At 40.8% G+C, this 21,058-nt stretch overlaps 2 long non-coding RNA genes across 3 annotated transcripts in view; both read right to left on the bottom strand.

The window, feature by feature from the left end:
• LOC123334459 overlaps positions 1–12,940 on the bottom strand; it is a 244,352-nt gene extending 231,412 nt beyond the window's left edge. The window contains exon 1 of one of the 2 annotated variants that reach the window (XR_006552330.2): positions 12,459–12,940. This is a non-coding gene — a long non-coding RNA (uncharacterized LOC123334459). The remainder of the gene's footprint in view (positions 1–12,458) is intronic. The other variant, XR_006552329.2, reaches the window with a different exon arrangement.
• On the bottom strand, positions 6,134–8,289 carry LOC123334462. The gene is made up of 2 exons (XR_006552335.2): positions 8,228–8,289; positions 6,134–7,426 (listed from the first exon to the last, which is right to left on the bottom strand). It is a non-coding gene; the product is annotated as an uncharacterized LOC123334462 (long non-coding RNA).
• Positions 12,941–21,058: the final 8,118 nt, after the last annotated feature.

The raw sequence follows: 21,058 nt of genomic DNA, 5'->3' as shown, positions 1-21,058 counted from the left end.
CTGCCTCCCTGAGAATTTCTAGAGAAATGTGGTGGCGACTTCAAAGGGCTTCTAAATTGGAACAGTCACCTTCCAGCACTTCCTCAAACATTGACTCTTTCCTCAGCTTTATTTTGAAACACTGTTTCCTTTTGAAACAGTGTCATTCCTCCTGAGACTTCCATCTTTTTCCCTTCTTTATTTCCTTAACGGGAGTTCAGTACAATCCATCCTCTCTCTAGGGCTGAGTCATTTAATCTCATTTTCTCCATCAAAAGTGAGCTCAAAACAGAAGCAAAATCAAAGGCCCAGGTGTGCCTTTTTTTGTTCAGGGGGCTAATCCAGACAGGATAGAGCAGGTGGAGGTGCTGAAGGCTATGTGGCTGGAGGCCACATGAAAGCATTTCTAAGAAAGAGAAGAGCCAGACCCAGTGGAGGAAAAGAGCACCAGCCCCGGGGTGGGAGAGCGTGTGCCATTTCTGACCAGCTGCTGGAGGCACTGGGGCTCAGCTTATGAAGTGGTATGGACACATGCAGTGAATGAAATAAAGTGCTGCAATTGACATGGACGATTCCATCCTCGAAACTCCATCTCTCAGTCTTCCCTGCCTTCTCTCCGTTCTCCTCCTGCCTCTCACTCTTTCTTCTCTTCACTACTAGTGGTCCTTCTTCTGCCCACCCTCCAAAAGTTGAGGGTTTTATTCTCATCATGCTCAAAACATATTCCTTCTACTTGACCGTGTTTATTTCATTGTTTTAAATTCCTATTAGAGAAGACTCCCTAATCTGAATATTCAGTCAAAAGCCTCATTATAACTTCAGGCCAACAAATACAGTTGAACCAGGTCCATACCTGAAGTAGATGGTGGTCTACTGTCAAGAATGTATCAGGCTACATCTATCCCTGTACTTACCCAATGGTGTGAATCCCCATAGAAAACGGTCTTTAATCAATTCGTATTTTATAAATTATATAAAATACACTTGTCTATATATAACAAACAGTACAAACTTACACTGTTAGGAACACAAACTCTAGAGCCAGCCTTGTGATCCCTGCCCAGCTCTGTGACTAACCTGGAGACAGGAAGCAGATGCATGAAAACTGCACCTTGGTTTTCTTATAAAATGGAGGCAGTAATCATAATTTTCTCATGGAACTTTTGTTGCTATGGAATAAGTAAACATTTATAAAGTTCTTGAAGAACTCAGCATCTAGCAAGCATTTACTGAATTGTTACTATTATCGTTACTTGTAATTAGATTACTACTCTAATATTTTATAATATTGTTACTTCCCCCCCACTTTCTCTCTTCCCAAATACTGTAAGTATGTTTTGGAAAAAGACAGTCTTTGATCCATCTAATCATTCTTTAGCAATCCCAATGAAATAAGCTTCATTGTAGATTGTTGTTGTTCAGTCATTAATTTATGTCCAATTCTTTGCAACCCCATGGACTGCACCATGCCAGGCTTTCTTGTCCTTCACTGTCTCTAGCACTTTGCTCAAATTCATGTCCATTGCATTGGTGATGCTATCTAAACATCTCATCCTTCATGGATCACAGCCTTATCGTGATGAAGGGGCTTGAGTAACTCAACAAAGGTATGAGCCATGCTGTGCAGGGCCACCCAAGATAGATGGATCACAGTGGAGAGTTCTGAGAAAACGTGGACCACTGGAGGGGAAATGGCAAACCACTCCAGTATTCTTGCAGCAAGAACCCCATGAGCAGTATGAAAAGGCAAAAATATATGACACAAGATCAGTCCCCCAGGTCTGAATATGTCCAATATGCTACTGGGGAAATGTAGAGGGTAATTACTAATAGCCCCAGAAAGAATTAAGTGGCTGGGCCAAAACAGAAACATGACGCCCAGTCATAGATGAGTCTGGTGGTGAAAGTAAAGTCCTATGCTGTAAAGAACAATATGGTATAGGAACCTGAATGTTAGGTCCATGAATCAAGATAAATTGGATGTGGCCAAGCAGGAGATGGCAAGAGTGAACATTGACATCTTAGGAATCAGTGAACTAAAATGGACAGAAATGGGCAAATTTAATTCAGATGACCATTATATCTACTGCTGCTGCTGTTGCTGCTAAGTCGCTTCAGTTGTGTCTGACTCTGTGTGACCCCATAGATGGCAGCCCACCAGGCTCTGCCGTCCCTGGGATTCTTCAGGCAAGAACACTGGAGTGAGTCATTTCCTTCTCCAATGTATGAAAGTGAAAAGTGAAAGTGAAGTCGCTCAGTCCGTGTCCGACTCTTCGTGACCCCATACACTGCAGCCTACAGGCTTTTCCCATGGACAGAGGAGCCTGTAGGCTGTAGTCCATGGGCAAAAATCCCTTAGAAGAAAAGGAGTAGCCCTCATAGTCAACAAAAGTACCTGAAATGCAGTACTTAGGTGCAGTCTCAAAAATGACAGAATGATCTCGGTTTGTTTCCAAGGGAAACCATTCAACATCACGGTGAGCCAAGTCTGGTCCAATCACTGACGCCAAAGAAGCTTAAGTTGACTAGTTCTATGAAGACCTACAAGACCTTCTAGAACACCAAAAAAAGATGTTCTTTTCATATAGGGGATTTAAATGCAAAAATAGGAAGTCATTGTAGATACTCAGTAATCTTTAGTGAATAAATGAGGGATGAATGTCTGAAGAACAAACCAGAAGAACTGGAAGGATGAGGTGGATGACTGAGAATAGGTGGAAGGAGAGAAGAGAGAACAACATTTGGATTGAGAAAAAGAAGTTTTATAAGCCAACAAATTCTAACAGGAAGATAATATAGATAAAAAATTAGTAGAAGAGAAGCATGCTTCAGAATTACTGTGGCCTGCGGTGCTGTGTTTGACCAGAAACTCCCTGCATTTCCTCATTTCTCTGAAGAAATTTCATCCTGCCCTCTAGAATCTGTTTCAAAGTCAGACTGAACTTTGAGTTTGGGCTGTTATTGAAGAGACAAGGCCCATCTCTTCCCACCAACTGGAGAGAGCATGGCCTTTCCCCAGAGTTCTGTCCTCTTGGCCTCGTAAGAACATCTTAGCATCCTGCTTGTCAGAGAAGCCCTCAGGGATCCTTGCTTGAGGTTAGAATGAGCAAGTCAAGAGATCACATTCCTACCTCAACCCCTAACATTGACAGTGAGGAGTGATCTTGAGGGCGCCTGAGATAACGCCTGTGAACACAGTCCAGGAGTTTTGTAAAGAAGTGCTCACTTTGTGAAAATCTGATTATATTTCTTAAGGACATTTCTCTCCCAGATACTTTTCTGCTGGTTTAGGATTCAAATTAGCATGAACTAATGAGAAAAAAGATCAAACTCTTGCTCAGGGGAATACACAAGCAATCTTTTAAAAAAAATGAAATTCAAAAGCTAACACCTATGGAGTAGGAAATGGCAACCCACTCCAGTATTCTTGCCTGGAAAATTCCATGGACAGAGGAGCCTGGCGGGCTACAGTCCATGGGGTCTGAGAGTCAGACACAATGGAGCGACTAAACACACACACACAAAGGGCCTATTGGGACCAAACGTGTGTGAAAGGAAAGCAGATGGTGATTCCTGAAAAATTCAAGTTCCAGAATATTTTAAAACAAAGCTTCAAATTATAAAAATAAAAGCTAATGCCTAAAAATGACCTTTATACTGTCTCTTCTCTTCGGGCTACTAAGAAAGCCCTCATTTTATCATCTGCACTTCAGATCCAGAGTATTGTGTTTTCTCCTAAATTTGAAATCAGAACCTGTCACTTTCGTATTTAAAACTCTTTGCTGGCCATCCTCTGGACTTTATTCTGACAGCAGGATGCAGTTTGGCCCTCTACTTTCCTCTCAGCACTTCTGTTTTCAACTCTGGACTCCATGCTTAACCACCCACTTGCAATGCCCCCAAAGGATATCCTCCAGGTTTGCTAGATATAAGAAATCAAAATACATGATGCCAAGTTAAATCTGAATTTCAGTTGAATATCTTTTTAACCAGACCACTTTACCTGCATCCTGAGAAACATGTATGCAGGTCAAGAAGCAACAGTTAGAACTGGACATGGAACAATGGATTGGTTCAAAATTGGGGAAGAAGTATGTCAAGGCTGTACATTGTCACAGACTTATTTAACTTATATGCAGAGTTCAGTTCGGTCGATTAGTCCTGTCCGACTCTTTGCGACCCCATGAATTGCAGCACGCCAGGCCTCCCTGTCCATCACCAACTCCCAGAGTTCACTCAGACTCACATCCATCGAGTCAGTGATGCCATCCAGCCATCTCATCCTCTGTTGTCCCCTTCTCCTCCTGCCCCCAATCCCTCCCAGCGTCAGGGTCTTTTCCAATGAGTCAACTCTTTGTATGAGGTGGCCAAAGTACTGGAGTTTCAGCTTTAGCATCATTCCTTCCAAAGAAATCCCAGGGCTAATCTCCTTCAGAATGGACTGGTTTGATCTCCTTGCAGTCCAAGGGACTCTCAAGAGTCTTCTCCAGCACCACTGTTCAAAAGCATCAATTCTTCGGCGCTCAGCTTTCTTCACAGTCCAACTCTGACATCCATACATGACAACTGGAAAAACCATAGCCTTGACTAGATGGACCTTTGTTGGCAAAGTAATGTCTCTGCTTTTGAACATGCTATCTAGGTTGGTCATAACTTTCCTTCCAAGGAGTAAGCATCTTTTAATTTCATGGCTGCAGTCACCATCTGCAGTGCTTTTGGGGCCCCCCAAAATAAAGTCTGTTACTGTTTCCACTGTTTCCCCATCTATTTGCCATGAAGTGATGGGACCAGATGCCATGATCTTCGTTTTCAGAATGCTGAGCTTTAAGCCAACTTTTTCACTCTCCTCTTTCACCTTCATCAAGAGACTTTTTAAGTTCCTCTTCACTTTCTGCCATAAGAGTGGTGTCATCTGCATATCTGAGGTTATTTATATTTCTCTGTGCAGTCTTGATTCCAGCTTGTGCTTCATACAGCCTGGCATTTTGCATGATGTACTCTGCATATAAGTTAAATAAGCAGGGTGCAGAGTACATCATGCAAAATGCCAGGCTGTATGAAGCACAAGCTGGAATCAAGACTGCACAGAGAAATATAAATAACCTCAGATATGCAGATGACACCACCCTTATGGCAGGAAGCAAAGAGGAACTAAAGAGCCTCTTGATGAAGGTGAAAGAGGAGAGTGAAAAAGCTGGCTTAAAACTCAACATTCAAAAAACTAAAGACCATGGAGTCCAGTCCCATCACTTCATAGCAAATAGATGGAGAAACAATAGAAACAGTGACAGGCTTTATTTTCTTGGGCTCCAAAATGACTGCAGATGATGACTGAAGCTATGAAATTAAAAGATGCTTACATCTTGAAAGAAAAGCTATGACCAACCTAGACAGCATATTAAAAAGCAGAGACATCAGTTTACCAACAAAGGTCCATAAAGTCAAAGCTATGTTTTCTCCAGTAGTCATGCATGGATGTGAGAGCTGAACCATAAACAAGGCTGAGTATCAAAGAATTGATGCTTTTGAACTGTGGTGTTGGAGAAGACTCTTGAGAGTCCCTTGGACTGCAAGGAGATCAAATCAGTCAGTCCTAAAGGAAATCAATCCTGAATATCCATTGGAAGAATGGATGCTGAAGTTGATGCTCCAATACTTTTCCCACCTGATGAGAGGAGCCGACTCATTAGAAAAGACCCTGATGCTGGGAAAGACTGAAGGCAGGAGGAGAAGGGGATGACAGAAGATGAGATGGTTGGATGGTATCACCAATTCCATGGACATAAGTTTGAGCAAGCTCTAGGAGATGGTGAAGGACAGGGAAGCCTTGTGTGTGCAGCTGCTGCTAAGTCGCTTCAGTCATGTCCGACTTTGTGCGACCCCATAGACGGCAGCTGACTAGGCTCCCCTGTCCCTGGGATTCTCCAGGCAAGAACACTGGAGTGGGTTGCCATTTCCTTCTCCAGTGCATGAAAGTGAAAAGTGAAAGTGAAGTCGCTCAGTCGTGTCCGACTCTTCTCGACCCCATGGACTGCAGCCTACCAGGCTCCTCCGTCCATAGGATTTTCCAGGCAAGAGTACTGGAGTGGGGTGCCATTGCCTTCTCCATGCGTGCGCAGAGTCAGACACAAATGAGTGACTGAACAACAAGAAATGCAATATTTAGGACACACTTATATTTTTTAAAAATCCATTGTTAACATAAAGTTCAAATGGAACTGTTCATCCTGTATTTTATATGGCAGCCTTTGCCACCATCCTCCCAATTGGCCCATCCTCAAGGACAGAGCTTAAATGAACACATCTTACTTCTTTCTTGGTCCACCTAAATTTGTATGGCTTCCCCACTGGACTTAATGTCCCACTATGTTCTCCATTTTTATAGAACTTCCTACAGTATTTACATGTATCTGTTTACTTCTAAAGCTCAACCACTAGATTATAAATTCCACAAGGTTAGGGATTATGTCTCATCATTGTATCCTGAAAGCTTAAAAAGGTATCCACAGTACAGTTAATTATTTACTTATTAAAATGACTAGAAACTCCCTGTTTACAAAGAACTTTTACAATTCAACAAATTATCTATTTTTGTACAAATCAAATGGAAATGTAAGTTTTCTGTCCAGAGTACTCCAAGGGGATCTTTTAAAGTATTAGTCAGAGCATTTTATGCTCCTGATCAAAATCTTCCAATGACTGGCTACCATAGTTAGAACAAACACCCAAGTCCTCGCTATGACTTACAAGTCCTATGTGATGTGACACCTGGCTGGAACCTCAGTCTCATGTTGGAGCACTCCTCTTGTTCATTGTTAACTGAGCACTGATATCCTTGCTGGTCACGACAGTTCCAATCAAAGCTCTATCTCAAGACCTATGCACTTATACTTCCCTTTGCCTGGCATCCTTTCTTCAGCTATATGCAGGGTTTCCTGTATGACTTTCCCCAGGCTGGAGAGTCTCCTCCTGAGAAAAGCCTTTCTTGGTCACTTGTCACTGTCTAGGCCTTTAAATTGTATAAGTACTCATTTGATACTTTATTGTATTTATTTATGGTTTGTTTACACTCCATATTTACCAGTATAATTGATGTTAAGTTTTTTGAGGGGAAGGACTTTGTCTGTTTTCTCTTTTATATTCTCAGAATCTAGAACAAAGCCTAAAATTTAGAAGCTTATTAAATATCTGTGGAAGGAAAGAAGGGAAGGAGGAGGAAGACTTCTACATATACTCTGGAGCCTGAAATTCTTCTTCATTGGTCAGTCGTCTTCCCCTGTAAGGTGAAGTCTTACAATATACATGCTTCGTGGAAAAGTATATATCTTTCCTTCAATTCATCCTTGTACACATAAGAGAAATTAGAACCTTTTGACAAACTAAGATATTCAGAGGTGGTGGAAGAGTTGCTTGCCACTGAAGGAGTGGGTTAAATAAAGGATGATACCTAAGGAAAAAAGCCACAAGTGGAAGAAACTGTTAAAGGAACACATGACTAAGAATCTTAGTTCATATAAAGATTAGTTCTACCTTGTCTTTTCAGCCCCAACCCGTCACCGACACCATTATGATAGACACTTAACTGCCCACCCAACATCCATTCCCATTTCTTCCCTTGCTAATAAAACCCATTTTTATTTAGAACAACATGTTTCCAGCCTTGGTTCATGGATTATTACTTTATCTAACCTAGGTGTTCATAAGCTTTTCTGTCCAGGACCAGATGATAAATAATATCAGAATTTTGAGCCATGTGATTGCTGTCACAAGTACTCAATTGTGTTGCTGTGATGTTTTTATGTGTAGCCATAGGAAACAGGTAAAATGAATGGGGGTGGCTTTGTTCCAATAAAACTTTATTTACAAAAACAGGCAGAATTGGCCCATTAAGCATAGTTGGCCAACCCCTGGTCTAAGCAATCCTGCTTCTCACATTCTCAGTGTCCCATACAACAAGAAAAAGTCATGTGATTCTTCATCAACAATGACATGGCTGACTCTAATGGCTAAAGGTGGGAGATAGGCACAGGATGGTTTCAGGAAAATCTATTGCTTTCCTAACAAAAGAGGAGGGATAACAGTTTTCTTTTTCTACTTTTCTGGATTACCAGTAATAGCAAGACCTGTGGTAGCCATTGTGAGACCATAATGGAAAGGAATAAGAGAATATGCTATAAATATATAAGAGAATAGCTGAGTCTCCGTCTGACACCACTGAATCCCTGATCCAACTTCAGAAATTACCTACCTCTAGAGACAGGACTCGGAGAAGGCAATGGCACCCCACTCCAGTACTCTTGCCTGGAAAATCCCATGGATGGAGGAGCCTGGTAAGCTGCAGTCCATGGGGTCACTACGAGTCAGACACGACTGAGCGTCTTCACTTTCACTTTTCACTTTCATGCATTGGAGAAGGAAATGGCAACCCACTCCAGTGTTCTTGCCTGGAGAATCCCAGGGACGGGGGAGTCAGGTGGGCTGCTGTCTATGAGGTCGTACAGAGTCGGACACGACTGAAGCGACTTAGCAGCAGCAGCAGCAGAGACAGGACTGGGTGACTGAACAATAATAAGGGTTTTTAAAGTGTGAGACAAGTAAACCCTTGTTTATTAAATCCACCCTTATTTGGCTTTCTATTAATTTCAGATAGATACATTCTTAATTGATACAAAATGCACACACACACAGTAACACAGAGGTACACAGTGACACACAGGCAGGTACTGAAGCATCTTCAAAGTGTTAACAGTGTTCAACTCTATCCCAAGTGTTTGGTGGTCTCTCTATATTTTTCTGCTCTGCCTTACTATTGTTACAACCAAAAGCCGACTATATATATATATAATATATATATATATATATTTTTTTTTTTTTTTTTTTACTTTAAGGAGAGCAAGCAAATTTTAATTGTTTGGGCTTTATCTGCTGATATGTTCACAAGAATAACCAACTAATTCCCTAAAAATCTCAGGTCTGTGTAGGAAAAAAGAAACCCAGGCCAATTTAAAGATCTGGTTCTGAAGGAAGAACCAGGTAAATGGCCAGTCCCTTGGGCACTGAAATAACAGTAATAGTAGTTCTGTTGGGAAGCTCCTCACTCATAACTCTTACAGAGAGTCAGAATTTCCTCCCACTCCCTTCATCTATATCCCTGTTACTTTGCCAGGAGACATTTGGAGCTTATTTTGAATGCTGAATTTTGCATATTAGCATCTGTTATAGGTTGAATTGTGCACTTCCCACCCACCCCCAAAAAATACATGTTAAACTACAAATCACCAGCACCTTGCTACATGACCTTTTTTGCAAATACACTGGGAAGTGTTATTTAAGGTAAGGTCATACTGGAGTCAGATGGCCCCCAAGCCATCAATACAATGTTGCTGTTTAGTTGCTCAGTCATGTCCAACTCTTTGTGACCCATGGACTGTAGCCTACCACGCTCCTCTGTCCATGGTGTACTCCAGGCAAGAATATTGGAATGGGTTGCCATTTCTTTCTCCAAGGGATCTTCCCAACCCAGGGATCGAACTCACGTCCCCTGCACTGGCAGGCGGATTCCTTATCACTCAGCCACCAAGGAAGCCCCATCAATACCATAAAGCATGTCAACACCAGAAAACATGTGAAGACACAAAGATGCCCAGCGAAAACGCTAGTAACAATGAAGGCAGAGATTATCGGGATGGGGAACACATGTCCAACCATGGCTGATTCATGTGACTGTATGGCAAAAACCACCGCAATATTGTAATCAGCCTCCAATGAAAATAAATAAATTAAAAAAAAAACAACAATGAAGGTAGAGATTAGAGTGATACAGCTGCAAGCAATGAATACCAAAACTGCCTACCAACCACATGCAGCTGGGAAGAGGCAAGGGAGGATTCCTCTCCAGGTTTCAAAAGAGCATGGCCCTGCTGCCACCTTGATATCAGAGTTCTAGCCTCCAGAACTGAAAGAGAATACGCTTATGTTGTTTCAAGCCGCCTGGTTTGTGGCACTTGGCCATGACAGCCCTAGGAAACTGACAAAGCATCTTTCTTTTTGTTACTTTCCTCACGAAAAAAAAGTGTTAAAACGACTTTTTAAAAACACTTAAATACCCAGAAATTCATTTCAGTTTCCAAGTATCATTGTGACATAAACAGTATGTATTTTCTTAAAAATGAGAAGATTGAGGTACAAAATTGCCCTTGACAACCTCAGCTCTCTCTCTCTCTCTCATTACTTTGTTTGTGTTTCTACATCAAAGCACTGCTGGAATGCATTATTTTTATCTGCTTACCAAATTCTGTCTCATGTAGTTTCTCTGCAGAAGAGCTTATTAGTCTGTTTATTACTAATGTTTAGTTCCTGCAAGATTCTAGCACATTTATTAAATGAACTACTGGAATGATGTGCCCAAGAAAGAAGGGAGGAAAGCAAGCTTATATCTATTGAACACTTGCTCTGTACCAGGCACTTTTTTTTTTGTACTTCTTAGATTTTATCCTCCTACTGTTCAAAAAGGAATTGTTACCCATAATTTACACATGAAGAATCAGCACTCAGAGTGTGAATGGTTCTCAGGCAATAACTACAAGGAAATCTCCATGAAGAGCTGGCAAACTCTTAATAACTCTCGTGGACTGCAAAACGCATGACCTCTATGAAGCGGAATTTGGGGAAATCTACCAAAATAATACTTTTTTGGTTCTACTTTCAATTGTTATATCAAAAGTAGCTATGATTTCTTTTTCATTGAAAAGGGTACATTTACACTTTGGCCCAGCAACCCCATTTCTATAAATAAATACTGAGTATACCCAAGTAAATAAGGGGAACACACAGGACCCATCACAGCATTATTTATAATAACAAAAATCTGGAAACAAATCAAGGGTCCAACAAAAGGGGGAATGCTAAATAAACCTATAGTTATGAAAAACTATAAACCTAAGTTATGAAATAAAGTTAGTAAAGTTAATAAACTTAAAGTTTATTTATCAGGTAGCTATGAAAAAAGAATGAGAGAAACTCTATACTGCCATGAAGTGATCTCCAGGATAAGTTAAAAAAAAAAAAGGCAAGGTAAATGGTGTTCTAAAAAAGGCTCATTTTTATTTAGGTAAGGAAAACTGTGATTATATATATAGACACATATGTATACATGCAAATACATGTATTTAATCATATTTTTATGAATTAAAAACTGATGGATCTAAAACAAGGAACTACTCAGAAGTCTACCTACAGAGAAAAGACAGCGAAAGCCGGGAAAGACACAAGAATCTAGAACTCCCAGAATGCCCTGGTTTCTTTATATTTTTTAATCTAAAATTACAGATATTTACACATTTTAAGCAAAATTTTAAAAAATACCCACAACCTAATTAAAAAAAAAAATGAATAGGAAATTGGTGGCATAACCACATAACCACAGAGTAAAGAATACCTTGATACTTTAAAGTTCAGTATTTTCACTGTATTTCCCTAAAGGGATAAATTCTAACAACCACAACAACCTGCAGAGAAATCAAACCAGATGCAGCAATCTTATTAGTAGGTATAATAATATTTACATGGTAAGAAAAGAGAGCAAAAACGTGTCAGAAACTAAAATTTTTAGCAGAGACTCAAGTATAAAAATCAAAGTATAAACCATATATTGTAAGCTTTGATTCGGAAATTTAATGCCAACTTATTAATTTTCTAAACAACATGTCCTGTCTTCCAAGATGGCCTTAAAGCAATAACAAAAGTACCCCTAAGCACCCAGCTTGTAGAGTCTAAACACAAAAAAATAAAAGGGCTGTTGGGGAAACAGACAATGCACGGTCTGGGGTATAAAATGTATAAGATAAACAAGATAAAGGAGAATTTGTAGTATCAGAAAATAAGAATGCTATCACAAATGATGAGGCCTTTACAAAAAGACACAGGACTGAACTTGAAAGGTCTTCCATTGGCCAAAAGGGGACCATTTGAGCATTAAATTTGAGCATTAAAAAGAATAAACACTATGCAGTTGAAACACTATAAGTAACACTTCGGAAATTCGTACCAATACAAAACAAAAAACGAAACAATGAATTGGTCACTTCAAATTATAGCAAAACTATCATCTCAGTATTCTGAAAACTAATAAAGAGAAAATACAAGGCATTGATCCATTTTTCATATAAAATCTTTTTTCAGGGAACCTAAATTATTTATAGAGGAAGGTTCTCCTTCAGAGAATTCCAGCTAATAAATGCAGAGGACTGACAGAATTTTAAAAATCACCATCCAGTAACTATTAAGGACAACCTCTCTAAATAACAATTATCAACAACTGCTGAAACGAGGAGGCAAAAGATTCATGGAGAACTTAAGAGGAGCTAGGCTCACAACACCTGCGTCCACTTGAAGAGTCATCTACTGCTGCTGTACCAAATACCACAAAATTAGCAGCTTAAAAAAAAAATAATATATATATATATATAAATATATCTCACCATTCTGTAGGTGAAGAGTCCGGGTCAGCTTGACTGGTCTCTGCTGCAGGTTTTAAGCCAGATCCAAGACGTCAGCCAGCCTGGGTTCTAGTCAGAAGGCCCTGGAAGAATCTGCTCGCAAGTTCCCTCGAGCTGTTGGCTGAATAAAGTTTCCTGGAGTGGAAGGCCTGAAGTCAGGTTTCCTGCTGGCTGGCAGTTGAGTATCACCCTGAGCTCCTGGAGGCCTTACTCAGGCCCCCTTGTTTCCCTGCCAGCCACAGCTCAGCGCACTTTAGTCAAGCTCGCAGCTCTCCGACTCGGCTCCTACAGCCCTTCTCCTCAGCTTCTTCATTCTGCCAGGAAAGTGCTCTGACCTCTAAAGGCTCATATGTCTTGATAGAATCCACCTGAGCAACCCCAGCTTCTCTCTTACATCTGAAGGTCGGTAAAATTACATCTATGATACAAAGTCCCTTTTGCCCCACTGGTAACAAATTCCCAGGTTCAAGAATGAGGGTTTGGATATCTTTGAAGAGACAGGCTATATGCAGGTCAGGAAGCAACAGTCAGAACTGGACATGGAACAACAGACTGGTTCCAAATAGAAAAAGGAGTACGTCAAGGCTGTATATTGCCACTCTGCTTATTTAACTTATATGCAGAGTACATCATGAGAAACGCTGGGCTAGAGGAAGCACAAGCTGGAATCAAGATTGCTGGGAGATATATCAATAACCTCAGATATGCAGATGACAGCACCCTTATGGCAGAAAGTGAAGAGAAACTAAAAAGCCTCTTGATAAAAGTGAAAGAGGAGAGTGTAAAAGTTGGCTGAAAGCTCAACATTCTGAAAACTAAGATCATGGCATCTGGTCCCACCACTTCATGGGAAATAGATTGGGAAATAGTGGAAACTGTCAGACTTTATTTTTGGGGGCTCCAAAATCACTGTAGATGGTGATTGCAGCCATGAAATTAAAAGACGCTTACTCCTTGGAAGGAAAGTTATGACCAACCTAGATAGCATGTTCAAAAGCAGAGATTACTTTGCCAACAAAGGTCCATCTAGTCAAGGCTATGGTTTTTCTAGTGGTCATGTATGGATGTGAGAGTTGGACTGTGAAGAAAGCTGAGCGCCAAAGAATTGATGCTTTTGAACTGTGGTGTTGGAGAAGACTCTTGCGAGTCCCTTGGACTGCAAGGAGATCCAACCAGTCCATTCTAAAGGAGATCAGTCCTGGGTGTTCATTGGAAGGACTGATGCTGAGGCTGAAACTCCAATACTTTGGCCACCTCATGCAAAGAGTTGACTCATTGGAAAAGACCCTGATGCTGGGAGGGATTGGGGGCAGGAGGAGAAGGGGACGACAGAGGATGAGATGGCTGGATGGCATCACCGACTCGATGGACATGAGTTTGGGTGAACTCCAGGAATTGGTGATGGACAGGGAGGCCTGGCGTGCTGTAATTCATGGGGTCACAAAGAGTTGGACACGACTGAGAGACTGAACTGAACTGAACTGAAGAGACAGGGCTCTCCTTCCATAAAAACGGGCTTCCCTGATCGCTCAGTTGGTAAGAATCCACCTGCAGTGCAGGAGACCCCAGCTCCATTCCTGGGCCGGGAAGATTCACTGGAGAAGGGACAGGCTACCCGCTCCAGTATTCTTGGGCTTCCCTTGTGGCTCAGCTGGTAAAGAATCTGCCTGCAATGCGGGAGACCTGGGTTCAATCCCTGGGTTGGGAAGACCCCCTGGAGAAGAAAAAGGCTACCCACTCCAGTATTCTGGCCTGGAGAATTCCATGGATCGTAATGGGGTCACAAAGAGTCAGACACGACTGAGCAACTACCACTTTCCATAAAGACAGCTTGCCCCAAAACTAAACAGACTCACCTGTGCTTTGACACAGTTCTCTTGTCCTGAATTGCAGTTCCTCTCTTATAAATAAACTCAATTTCTGGTAATTCAGACTTGCCTTAGTTTACCTCTTTATCTAAGCTGACAATGCAATGATACACCAGTACATGGTGCCAACTATAAATTATTCTGTCCCTGTCCCTGCCTTACACATACATAGGCATGCTCAGTCGTGTCTGACTCTTTGTGACCCTATGGACTGTAGCCTTCCAGGCAACTCTGTCTCAAGAATACTGGAGTGGGTTGCCATTTCCTCCTCCAGGGGATCTTCCCGACCCAGGGATCAAACCTGCATCTCCTGCATTGGCAGGTGGATTCTTTACCACTATGTCACATGGAAGCCATATATATATGGCCATATAGAGAGAGAATCAAGCCTCCAGATCTAGCTAACAGTTTTACAGTAAATTAGAAGGATAAATAATACTTTTCAATGGCTTACAGTGTTATCAGCCAAATCTAGTATGTGAAAAATTCTAAAAGGGCAAAAAACTCAGGATTCCCAAACAAAAAATGGCAGAGAAGAACAAAAGCATGGCCCAGACCTAGAACACTGACAATACCAAATACCAGTGAGCACAGAGCAACAGGAATTCTCATTTATCACTAATGGGGAATCACAATGATACAGCCACTTTAGAAGACAGTTTGGTAGTTTCTTACAAAACGAGACACATTCTTACCATACGATCAGCAGCTGAAAAGGTATATCCATACAAAAACCTGCATGTGGATATTTCTAGCAGCTTGATTCACAACTGCCAAAACTGGGAAGCAACCATGATATCCTTCATTAGGTAAATGGATAAATAAGCTGTGAAACAGCCAGGCAATGAAATATTATTCAGCACTAAAATTACAGAAGCTTTCAAGGCATGAAAAGACATGGAAGAACTTTAAGTGCATATTACTAACTGAAAGGAGCCAATCTGAAAAAGCTACAAACTATATGATTCCAACTATATGACATTCTGGGAAAAGCACACTATGGAGATAGTAAAAAGATAGTAGTTGTGAGAGGTTGGGGAAGGGCAGAGGGGATGAAAAGGAAGATCACAGAGGATGTTTAGGATAATGAAAATATTCTGTGTGACATCATAATGATAGATGCACGTCATTCCATATTTGTCCAAATCCACAGAATGGGTACAATGCCAAGTATGAACTGCAAGGTAAACTATGACCTTGAGTGATTATGATGTGTCAATGTAAATTCATCGGTTATAAGAAATGTATCCATCTTGTGGGTGATGCTGATAATAGGGAAGGCTATGCATGTGTCGGAGCAGGGGATTTACAAGAAATCTCTGTACCTTCCTCTCAATCTTGCTGTAAAACTAAAAATGTTTTTTTTTAAACATAGCCATATTAAAGAGATAAAACCAAAAAATTATAAATAAATAAATGTGTGGGAGGGTATAGATGATTATAAATTAAAGAGATTTATGAGACAAATTGCAATAGGTGGACCTTCTTTGGAACCTAATTTAATCAAACCAACTGTAAAAATACATTTTTTTTTAGACTTTAGGAAAACTTGAACACACATTGATTTTAGATGGTAATAAATATTTAACTGTGATAGTTTAATATTATGGGGGCTTTATATATGATATTATGAGGGGTTTTTAATTTCTTATTTGTTGAAGGTGCATACTAAAATGTTGAGGGGTAAAATGACACAATGTCCAGGATTTATTTCAGCCCAGAAAGAAAAAAAAAGAGAGTTGAAAAGAAACAGGCAAAACAAGATTGGTAAAATCTTAATAAATGTCAAATCTGAGTGGTAGATCCACAATTCACATATTATTCACTTTAGTCTATGTTTGAAAACTTTTAAATGATGTCCACTATATTTTATCAACTCCCGAAGTCACACATATGACTATAGTTCCATAACGCACTCACACAAACTGGATCAATCCTTTGGCCCTACCCACATCAAATATATCAAGTAAAACCATTTCTCACCACAACTGTACACATTCTAAATTATTGTAACAGCCATCTACTGACTTCCCTGTTGCTAACTTTACTCTTCACTATCTGTGGTCCATATAACAGCTACCCGCATTTTGTCAGTCCTCTGTTTAAGCCTCCCCAGTGGTTTTTCATTACACAGCAATGAAAAGAAAACTTTACCAAGGCCTATAGTGCCCCATCGGAGAAGGCAATGGCACCCCACTCCAGTACTCTTGTCTGGAAAATCCCATGGATGGAGGAGCATGGTAGGCTGCAGTCCATGGGGTCGCAAAGAGTCGGACACGACTGAGCAACTTCACTTTCACTTTTCACTTTCATGCATTGGAGAAGAAAATGGCAACCCACTCCAATGTTCTTGCCTGGAGAATCCCAGGGATGGTGGAGCCTGGTGGGCTGCTGTCTATGGGGTCGCAAAGAGTTGGACACGACTAAAGTGACTTAGCAGCAGCAGCATCAGGAGCATTTATAAATGAGGCTTTGTAACAATCTGAAAAAGTATCCACAGGGAGATTCGATAGCTACAACATTTTCTGCCACCATTTTGCTGAGCAGAACTGACCGTATCAAAAAGCTGTTAGTGAAAGGCTGTCGATGTGATAAAATGCGCAGTATTTTTGGCACACATCCTGTCCTAACTGAAAGTATCTCTGGATGTTCGTGTAATGTGTGGCTGTCATAGTAGAGACTGCAGCATCAGGTGGCCTTTACTCCTGTCATTCTTACTGTGGTTTCATGCCAAACAGTCAGCTTCTTCCCCATACAAGATTGTCTTGGCCTTAACTATTCTCCAACACTATAAAATAGAAAGTGCTGAGATTTGGGAGAATGGCATTGAAACATGTAGAATATCATGTATGAAACGAGTCGCCAGTCCAGGTTCGATGCATGATACTGGATGCTTGGGGCTGGTGCACTGGGATGACCCAGAGGGAGGGTATGGGGAGGGAGGAGGGAGGAGAGTTCAGGATGGGGACCACAGGTATACCTGTGGTGGATTCCTTTCGATATTTGGCAAAACTAATACAATATTGTAAAGTTTAAAAATAAAATAAAATTTAAAAAAAAAAGAATAAGGGAAAAAAATAATAAAATAAAATAGAAAGTGCTACTTCCCTGTTTATTAAAATTTCCAGGGCATTGTTTTTTTGAGATAGGTTCCAAATACTTATAATAAAAGCAAAACTAAAAATTGTTAGGTGCCAAAAGAAATTTTGGAAATGTTGCATGTTTAAGAATCCTCTTAGGAGAGTCATGGTCTCTATTTGCATATTTAAAACTCATAATCTCTAGTCTAGTTGTCGCTCGGTTGTGTCCGACTCTTACGACCCCATAGACTGTAGCCTGCCAGGCTCCTCTGTCCTTGGATTCTCCAGGCAAGAACACTGGAGTGGGTTGCCATTTCCTTCTCCAGGGAAACTCTTTTAAAGGAATCTTTAAATTTAACATAACTCTTCTTCCCTTTGTGTACGTTGGTTAGATAATATTCAGTTCAGTTCAGTTCAGTTCAGTTGCTCAGTCGTGTCCAACTCTTTGTGACCCCATCAATCGCAGCACGCCAGGCCTCCCTGTCCATCACCTACTCCCAGAGTTCACTCAAACTCATGTCCATTGAGTCAGTGATGCCATCCAGCCATCTCATCCTCTGTCATCCCCTTCTCCTCCTGCCCCAATCCCTCCCAGCATCAGAGTCTTTTCCAATGAGTCAACTCTTCACATGAGGTGGCCAAAGTATTGGAGTTTCAGCTTCAACATCAGTCCTTCCAATGAACACAAAGGACTGATCTCCTTTAGGATGGACTGGTTGGATCTCCTTGCAGTCCAAGGGACTCTCAAGAGTCTTCTCCAACACCACAGTTCAAAAGCATCAATTCTTTGGCGCTCAGCTTTCTTCACAGTCCAACTCTCACATCCATATATTAGATAACAGTAAACAGTTACTATTCAGTTTGTTAGGGGTAACAATGTCTTGGTGGGTCCTGGAATAAGCCACCCTCACCCCTCTTCAGAAATTACAGACCATCCCCTGTGCTGTTGGGAGTACAGCCAGCTAACAGCACCTATTCTTCACCCAGAAACTGCCTTCAAATTGCCGAAGACTGAAGAGAGACACCTACTCCAAGGTTATACCTGCTTTCCACAAACAGCTTGGTCAACATGGGAGAATTATGGGAATATAAAGTCCCACCCAGACTCTGGCCAATTAAGAAGTGCTCTGCTCTGCAGCTTTCCACGAGTGCAGCCAAGTCCTTCGTAGATCCTGCCTAATGGCCCACTGCACTCCCTCTCCTTCCTTCCTACAAATGCTAACCCTGCAACTTCCTAACAAGCTTTCTGCCCACTATTTCTCATCTCAGAGTTTGCTTTCTAGGGAACCCAACCTGCATCAATGTCACGGGGTAAACTTTTTATTTATTGCAGATATCACCTGAAGATTTAAGGATGAAAGGATAAGATGTCTCACAATTGCAAAGGAAAAAAAATGGAGTAGCAGGAAATAGATGAAGAAGATTGGCAAAATGTTAATGATTATTGAGACCAACCAAGAAGCACATGGAGTTTCATTGTAACATTACTCTTTCGTGTGTGTGTGTGTGTGTGTGTGTGTGCACGCGTGCGTGTGTATGTGTTTAAAATTCTCCAATATAGCTTTTTGTGTTTTTTTTTACTTTTTATTTTATATTGGAGTATATTCAATTAACAGTGTTCACACAATTACAGGTGAACAGCAAAGGAAATCAGCCATACATATGCATGTATCCATTCTCCCCCAAACTCCCCTCCCATCCAGGCTGCCACATAACATTGAGCAGAGTTCTCTGTGCAATACAGTAGGTTCCTTTTGGTTATCCATTTTAAATACAGCAGTGTGTACATGGCCATCCCAAACTCCATAACTATCCTTTCCCCCTGGCAATCATAAGTTAGTTCTCTAAGTTTATGAGTCTGTTTCTGTTTTGTAAATAGTTTCATTTGTATTATTACTTTTTAGATTCTGCATGTAAGGGTATTTCTTCTTCTCTGACTTACATTTCAATATAAAGTATCTTGAAAATATTGTTTTCCAAGCTTTCAGGACTTCTCTTTTCTTTTTTTTTTTAATTGGTTTTGCCAAATATTGAAATGAATCCACCACAAGTATACATGTGTTCCCCATCCTGAACCCTCCTCCCTCCTCCCTCCCCATACCATCCCTCTGGGTCGTCCCAGTGCACCAGCCCCAAAAATCCAGTATCGTGCATCGAACCTGGACTGGTGACTCGTTTTATACATGATATTCTACATGTCTCAATGCCATTCTTCCAAATCATCCCACCCTCTCCCTCTCCCACAGAGTCCAAAAGACTGTTCTATACATCTGTGTCTCTTTTGCTGTCTCGTATACAGGGTTATCGTTACCATCTTTCTAAATTCCATATATATGCTTTTGTATACTGTATTGGTGTTTTTCTTTCTGGCTTACTTCACTCCGTATAATAGGCTCCAGTTTCATCCACCTCATTAGAACTGATTCAAATGTATTCTTTTAATGGCTGAGTAATACTCCATTGTGTATATGTAACACTGCTTTCTTATCCATTCATCTGCTGATGGACATCTAGGTTGCTTCCATGTCCTGGCTATTATAAACAGTGCTGCGATGAACACTGGGGTACACGTGTCTCTTTCCCTTCTGGTTTCCTCAGTGTGTAGCCCAGCAGTGGGATTGCTGGATCATAAGGCAGTTCTATTTCCAGATTTTTAAGGAATCTCCACACTGTTCTCCATAGTGGCTGTACTAGTTTGCATTCCCACCAACAGTGGAAGAGGGTTCCCTTTTCTCCACATCCTCTCCAGCATTTATTGCTTGTAGACTTTTGGATCACAGCCATTCTGACTGGTGTGAAATGGTACTTCATAGTGGTTTTGATTTGCATTTCTCTGATAATGAGTGATGTTGAGCATCTTTTCATGTGTTTGTTAGCCATCTGTATGTCTTCTTTGGAGAAATGTCTATTTAGTTCTTTGGCCCATTTTTTGATTGGGTCATTTATTTTTCTGGAGTTGAGCTGTAGGAGTTGCTTGTATATTTTTGAGATTAGTTGTTTGTCAGTTGCTTCATGTGCTATTATTTTCTCCCATTCTGAAGGCTGTCTTTTCACCTTGCTAATAGTTTCCTTTGTTGTGCAGAAGCTTTTAAGTTTAATTAGGTCCCATTTGTTTATTTTTGCTTTTATTTCCAATATTCTGGGAGGTGGGTCATAGAGGATCCTGCTGTGATGTATGTCGGAGAGTGTTTTGCCTATGTTCTCCTCTAGGAGTTTTATAGTTTCTGGTCTTACGTTTAGATCTTTAATCCATTTTGAGTTTATTTTTGTGTATGGTGTTAGAAAGTGTTCTAGGACTTCTCTTTTCAAGTAATACTATTAACATCTTAGAACAAATATGATGCTCCTTTGGTCTTTTTTTTTTTTTTCTTTTTTAATTTTATTTTATTTTTAAACTTTACATAATTGTATTAGTTTTGCCAAATATCAAAATGAATCCGCCACAGGTCTTAACTAGGGCCTCAGTGAACCAGGGACATTTCCCTAATCGCTTCCTGTGGTGCGGAATAATTCCCCTCACTGGGGCCTGAGGCTTTCATATGGGCCTCCTTGAGGCCCTTGAAAGTGTCAGATACTAGTGAATACCCGGCCCTCTTTCACTCCTCAGACAACCAGCTGAAGTAGCTGCAGAGGC

The sequence above is a fragment of the Bubalus bubalis genome, chromosome 7 (genome assembly GCF_019923935.1).
Source record: "Bubalus bubalis isolate 160015118507 breed Murrah chromosome 7, NDDB_SH_1, whole genome shotgun sequence".
Lineage (NCBI taxonomy): Eukaryota > Metazoa > Chordata > Mammalia > Artiodactyla > Bovidae > Bubalus > Bubalus bubalis.
The sequence above is the reverse complement of the archived record's forward strand: the minus strand, read 5'-3'. Positions and strand labels throughout refer to the sequence as shown.